Raw genomic sequence first — 7,099 nt, 5'->3', positions numbered from 1 at the left:
AAAATTTTAGTCATGTGACAAGTGTCATGGCAAGAAAATATTTTTTCACATGAAGACGAAGATAGATAAATGGATGGAAATGGACTTGTAGGTATTGGAGGTTAAATGATAAAGATAGACTAAGGATAAATGTGGCATGTGCAAGGCTATCTAAATTTTTTCTCTAGTCAAGCTTGATTGGTGGGATGCACATGTGAAACTAAAGTGACACATGAAAATGGATGAGAAATTTGTCTTTTACAGTTTAGAAGAGTATTAAAGAGGATTTCATTTATTAATTTAGTATTAATTAATAAATACACTCTAGAAGGATAAAAGATAATGGAATAAGGTGTATAATCAATTAAATAAATTTTTATTAATATAACGGAGTTAATTTAATGACTTAAAAGAATAGGAAGAAGAAACAATTAAGATAGTATTTAATTTAGTTAATTACCATCAATTAGATGTCTACAACTAATTATAATAAATTTACCATCATTCTTAACTATATAAAAAAATTAAAATATTTAATAATATCATTGATATTTAGAATTACTATAAATTACACTTTTTAATATATTTAAATAATGCCTAATTTTAAAATAATTTAGAATTATATACTATTGAATTTAAAAATAAATATAAAAACATGTTTTTACACTTATAGCTCCAATTAAACATGAATGCCACATGACTTTAATGTTATTTTATTATTTTTTTATGACCTTAATATTATATCCTACTAAAATTGACTTTTTTTGTACATAGCTATATTACTTTTCTATTCTATAAATACATATTTATTTTACAAATGTTGGGAATAAAAAAACTAAATAAAAGGTTGAGGATCAATATGGTTTTGGGTAGTTCAAGGGTGAGATGGGCAAATATTATAGACTTTTTAGATGAGTAACTCAAATATACTTCTCGTACAACATCACAACATATCCCTCAATGGGTTTTTGAAAAACGAAAATGGGTTGACAAATCCCCACAACCACATGTTAATAGGGCTTTCACGATACATACAAATCTATTCATTAAAAATAGGTGTTTGTAGCAACTCTTCCCAAAGAAAAAAATATCACATGCATAGATAGAAACCAAATTGTTAGTCACAAAACTCACAAAAGAAGTAGAATGAAGCTAAATATGGTGTTCAAAATCTTATCTAAAATGGTTGGGTGTGGAAAAACCCTAAATAAACAGAAAATGTTAAATCCTAAGAAGATAGAAAAAGTTGATCCTAAATAGTCAAAATGAGTTGTTTTGGAAAAAAATGGTGTCTAATTCCCTCTATTAAAGTGGATGATACTCCTCTTAATTACAAGGCTTGTGATGTCCATTCAACTATATTTCTAGTATAGATTTGCGGTGAGAGTATTTCTCTTTATAAGGTTCAAAGATGGATTCACTACAATAGGTATTATTCTCTTTATTTCTATCTCCTATCTTCAGATAGATTAGTAATTGTTTTTAATACAGAGGATGTTGGGAATGTGAAGTCCAACGGTCACATGACCCTTCACGTTCTCCCAACTCTTCATTTCATATCTGAATATGATTATATAATGGTTGTGTGTAGCCCATGTATTTGAGTTGATTAATAGAAGTTATTCCCTGCTTTGAGTGTGGATGTAGGTATATTTGCCAAACCACGATAAATCATGTGTTGTCTCTTCTTATTGTTTTTCTATTTTTGTTATTGTTTTCTTTTCTCTTTCTAATCTTTACAATTAGTATCAGAGCCATGTTGGCTTGAGCAGAGATGGAGGAAGAAGGAGAAGTTAAAACTTATAACTTCTATGGCAGTTTTACATTCTATGTAAAACTATGCTTCAAGCGCTACGTACATTGGTGGGATGACTTGAAGAAAGAGGGGGACTCAGTTGAAGAGGAGAGTCTAGCGAAGGAAAAAGATGTTGGGATTCTTATTTGCTCTCCCCTTGAGCTAGCCTTGGCACTTATTGGCCAAACTATTAATGGTCGGGAAGTTGTTGGCATTTGTGTGGTGAAGGTTGAACGCCATGATAGTCCCTATATAGGCACTGGAATTTCTAAGCCGAAAGATGTTGAAAAAGTGGTTGTTGTTGAAGAGGATGAACTCAAAAGATTGCGGGAGGAAGAGTGTATGCCATTGGAGACCCAAGCTGAATCTGTTGTTGACTCCCAAGATGAGGAGGGTGCTGATTGGAGTGAGGTGATAGGGCAAGGAGGCCTGGGAGAAATTTTGGCTTTGAAGAGCTCTGTGGATGGCATGGCCTTGGCGAAAATAAAGAGGCACTCCCATAATGATGACAACCTTTGTGCAGATAATTTCATAGAAGCCTATGAGCCTATGGATTTAAATGACATAGTAAATGATAAAAGTCAGTTTTCTCGTTTGAAGTGAAAGCAACCATTGACAAGAGCAAAGGACAATGGGCATCGCTCCAAGTGGTTTCAGGCGTCACATGGAGTGAATGAAAATGTTATTCAATCTGTTAATGCTTATTCTAATGGAGGAGGAGATGTTTTATCTCGACCAGAATGCATTGACATTCACCAACTTGATTGGATGGATGTGGATGATAGTGCCAATGTCAATAATGAACAACCTGAGGGTGAGAGAACTCGAACTCGTGATAACAATCTGATGGAGTTGTTTGATGATGAAAATAATGCCATTGTTTTGTTCCTTGTAAGCTCTGAGTTTTATGTTTGGATATTAGAATCTAGTAATTGTGAATTGGTAGATAGTCTATTACAGGGGAGTTTAGGTGATGGTGATGAAGAAATGTATTTTAAACTGGGACAAAGTGGTGTTTCGGTTTTTGGCATAATGGGCGAGTTTGTGCCTGAAAGAGTTTTTAACTCTGCTTTGATTTGGAAAAGGTTGATTCGAAGTGTATGTGAACAAGAGTTTGCGAAGCTAAAATCTAGCAGGCTGGTTTTAATGTGAATTTCAAAAATGGAAGCACAGATGCTAGTGCATGGTTGTGCCAGTTGGCCTTCATGGGGGAGATTGTTGGGAATGTGAAGTCCAACGGTCACATGACCCTTTGCGTTCTCCCAACTGTTCATTTCATATCTGAATATGATTATATAATGGCCGTGTGCAGCCCATGTATTTGAGCTGATTAATAGAAGTTATTCCCTACTTTGAGTGTGGATGTAGGCATATTTGCCGAACCACGATAAATCATGTGTTGTCTCTTCTTATTGCTTTTCTGTTTTTGTTATTGTTTTCTCTGCTCTTTCTAATCTTTACAGAGGAAGCTAAAAGCAAGATTCTTAGAAAATGTTTTCATCGGTGCAAAAAGAATCTTCTCCAAAACCCTTCCTGCAACCTTCACAGGGTTTGTCCACTTACAACCAACTTCTATTTGATTATATACAAATTAATATTCAGTGGTTGATCGATTTTTTTCAGAAGTTCTGAAAGGAGAGTTCTTCAGTTTTGCTGACAAAACACACAGAGAAGTTGAAGGCATGTTAAGTCTCTAAAAATGCTCCCTAATAGCTTTTCCTGTAGAAATGATAATGAAAGATGCAAAAACCTTCACAGAAGCTTACCTTCGAAATCTACGTGATACAAAGCATTCTAATGCTGTAAGTTTTATGGTAAAAAGTGGTCAACAATTTAGTGGGCAGAGTCTAGTGAACATTGTTTATTTTTTAGATATACAAAACATCTCTTGATTGATAAGCCCTTCTTGCGTGAATAATGTTTGTTTCAATAAAATTTCAAGTAAATCAATTTTATTTTGTAGGTGGATTCCGAATTGAAATATGGATTCCATCGAAGTTTACCTAGACTACAGGCAAGATCTTATATAGAAGGCTTCTGGCTTGCAGATAATTCTTGGTTACCGAATTCCCTTTATAGGTAAGCGTCCATTCCTCAACTTTCATTTGCTAGTTATGTTAGTTATGTGAAGCCCTCTACCCTCTACCCAAGTAAATTGAAGGTGATTAATCAATTCTCCTCTAACATTTGAGTTGAAGAAAGACGTAAGAGTGTTTAGGATCTTCCATTTATATAAATTTTCATTTAATATACGAGCTGAAGAAAGAGGTGACAATTCTAGCCGAGTGGACTTGAATTTTTCATACATTTTAGAAAGATTAGAAAACTGTTCATGTCCAATTTACACCTACAGAGCATTACCTTTGTAATAATATTTCTAATGAATTGAATATTGTTTTGCTAATGTTCTTGTGGGAAACAATTTATTTTCATAAACAGGTTGCCTTATATGAACAATTGCAAGTATCTTGAGCTCGCTAAATTGGACTTCAATACAGTGCAGGCCATTCACCAAAAAGAGCTACAACAAGTCCATAAGTAATGTTTTGTTAATTTTGATAAAAGCATCGATTTAATATAAATAGTTAAATAGTTTGAATTGTAATTTTATGTTAATAAGATCAATTTTGGTACAGGTGATGGATAGATTCTGGCTTTAGGAAGTTGAAATTCACAAGAGAGGCGCATATAGATATATATTTCGTGGTGGCAGCTGGCATGTTTGAACCTGAATAAGGTGACTATAGAATTCTGTTTACAAAAGTTGGTTGTCTTCTTCTTGTTTTGGATGACCTATATGATAAATATAGCTCTTCTATGAGAGTATGTTAACCAACGAAGCATTTAAGAGGTAAATTTTGAAACACGGTTTTGAGATATTCATATAGAATATATAAATTATGGAGCAAAATAATCGGCTAGTTTTAATTATCACATTTTATGTATTGCCTAATTATATGTGCTTAAAATTAAATGTCACTAATTTATATAATATTTAAGTTGAGTAATTTAGGAATTCAAATGGTAGAGTTTAAAATTTAATATTTAATTGTCTAATCAAATTTGTTTTTTTTTGTACTTACAAAGAGAATTGTAGTCAATCTTTGAATGAGTTGTCATTATTATGCTTTCCTTTTCTTGTAGGCGGGATTTGAATATATTAGATCGCATGCTAGAGCATATAAAAATATATGTCCTTGGATTATACAATACCGTTAGGGAGTTAGCTGAGAGAGCATAAAAAGTGCAAGGAGATGATGTCCTTGAATACTTCAAGAGAATGGTATGTGTGCTATAAAAATAGAAAGTAATAATATAAATTTAATCAAACATAAAATTTCTAAATTAACAATCATATGATCAGTGGAAGGTCCAACTTGAAGCCTTCACCAAAGAAGCAGAGTGCTCTAAACATAAGTATGTGCCTGGATAGGATGAGTACATAAATGTGTCCAAAGTTTTTGGAGGATTTGGTATAACTATTCTCTTACCACAAGGCTAGTCAATGATACCAAAACATTCAAGGTAAGTGTAATAATATACTACATCATAGAAGTAAATATTATTTTTTTGATATTCAATGAAGTGTTTAAGAATGTTATTACCATGGATAAAGCATGTGTATATCTAGTATTGACAAATTTTATTTCAATGAATGTTAACATAAGGCTAAAAGAGAATGTGGGTAGTTGGCTTCTGCAATAGAATGCTATATGAAGGACAATCCTAGTGCCTCTAAAGAAGAATCTTTAGAAAATGTTTATGCTCTCATTGAAGATGGACTTATTGAATTGAATGAGGAATTGTTCAAGTGTACTCAACTACCAAGTTGCTTTCAAAATTTACTTCTCAATTCAGCAAGATTGTCTCAACTTCTTTACATGCAAACACATGCCTTTAATAGCTCTATCCAAGATAAGAAGGATATGATGGACAAATGTATTTTTTGAAGAATCAAATGAAATTAATTATGTTGGAGAAAACTACACATCCAACATCAACGTGGATAAATATGCTAAAAATAATTTGTGGAGTTGAATAAGTACTCCAAATAGAAGCCTTTGATGTTCTAGATTAGATAGATATCAAACACAAGAAGTTTACTATCATATTTAATCCTATGATTATAAGAGTTTCTTATAATTTATTAAAGCTACATTATATATAATATATTTCAATAACAAATATTTAGTTTTTATTTGAATGATATTTCTATAATTTTTTCTATAAAATATATTGCATTGTAATTATCATTTAACAATAATAAATTGTATGAATGTTAGTTAACAATCAATCATGTGTAAATTATTCTCTAGATTACTAATGAAGACAAGAAAAATGTTATTAAAGAAAATGATTAAAATAATTGCAATATATATCAAACCAATATACCTTAAAATATTTTTATCTCCATGATTGAGCTAAATAGGAGCACCCTATTCCATTGACTTTCTCTAGATTTGAATGTGGATTGCTCTACAATAATTTCAACCAATGCATAAATTGGGAGGAAAAATGATAGCACGAAAACACTAGCAATACTTGATAAAAAATGTTTAGGAAAGGCTTATATAAGTAAAAATTTTAAGATGCAAAATCAAGGGTTGTGGTTAAGAGGCTAAAATAGATGGCTAAGATCAAAAGAAGACATGCCTTGTATCAAACTTTTAGTCATGTGATAAATGTCACAGGAGGAATCAGATTTTTCCACATGAAGAGAGAGATAGTTAAGTGGATGAATGTACTTGTAGGTATTGGAGGCTAAGGATAATGTGGCTTGTGCTAGGCTATCTAAAAGAGACAAGGTTTTCCTTTCTCCAATCATGTGAGAGGTTGATAATATTTTATTAATGAGAAAAGGATGCCCCACGCAAGTTTAAATTAAAAATTAAAATTTGTCTCTAGTGAAGAATGATTGATGGAGTGGAGATGTGAACCAGAATTGACACATGACAAATAATGAGAATTTTGGCTTTTATGGTTTAGAAGAGGATTAATAAGGATTTCATTTATTAATTTAGCATTAATTAATTAACTACACTCTAGAAGGATAAAAGATAAAAGGAATAAGGTGTACAATTAATTAATTTTTTTTTTTATTAATATAGAAGAATAAATTTAATTAATTGAAAGAAATAGAAAGGTGAAATAATTAATTAAATATTTAAATATTCAATTATCATTAATTTTAGATGTCTACAACTAATTATATAAATTTTACCATCATTGTTAACTATATAAAAAATTAAAATATTTAATAATATCATTGATATTTAAGATTATTGTAAATTACACTTTTTAATACATTTAAATAATGCCTAATTT

At 31.2% G+C, this 7,099-nt stretch overlaps 1 pseudogene; it reads left to right on the top strand.

Annotated features, from left to right (window-relative positions):
* The first annotated feature begins 1,818 nt into the window (after window positions 1–1,818).
* On the top strand, window positions 1,819–5,736 carry LOC131041509 (bifunctional cis-abienol synthase, chloroplastic-like; annotated as a pseudogene).
* Window positions 5,737–7,099: the final 1,363 nt, after the last annotated feature.

This window comes from Cryptomeria japonica, chromosome 7 (genome assembly GCF_030272615.1).
Source record: "Cryptomeria japonica chromosome 7, Sugi_1.0, whole genome shotgun sequence".
In the NCBI taxonomy this organism is placed as follows: Eukaryota; Viridiplantae; Streptophyta; class Pinopsida; order Cupressales; family Cupressaceae; genus Cryptomeria; species Cryptomeria japonica.
Note: the sequence above shows the minus strand (reverse complement) of the source record. Positions and strands in the feature narration are given on the sequence as shown.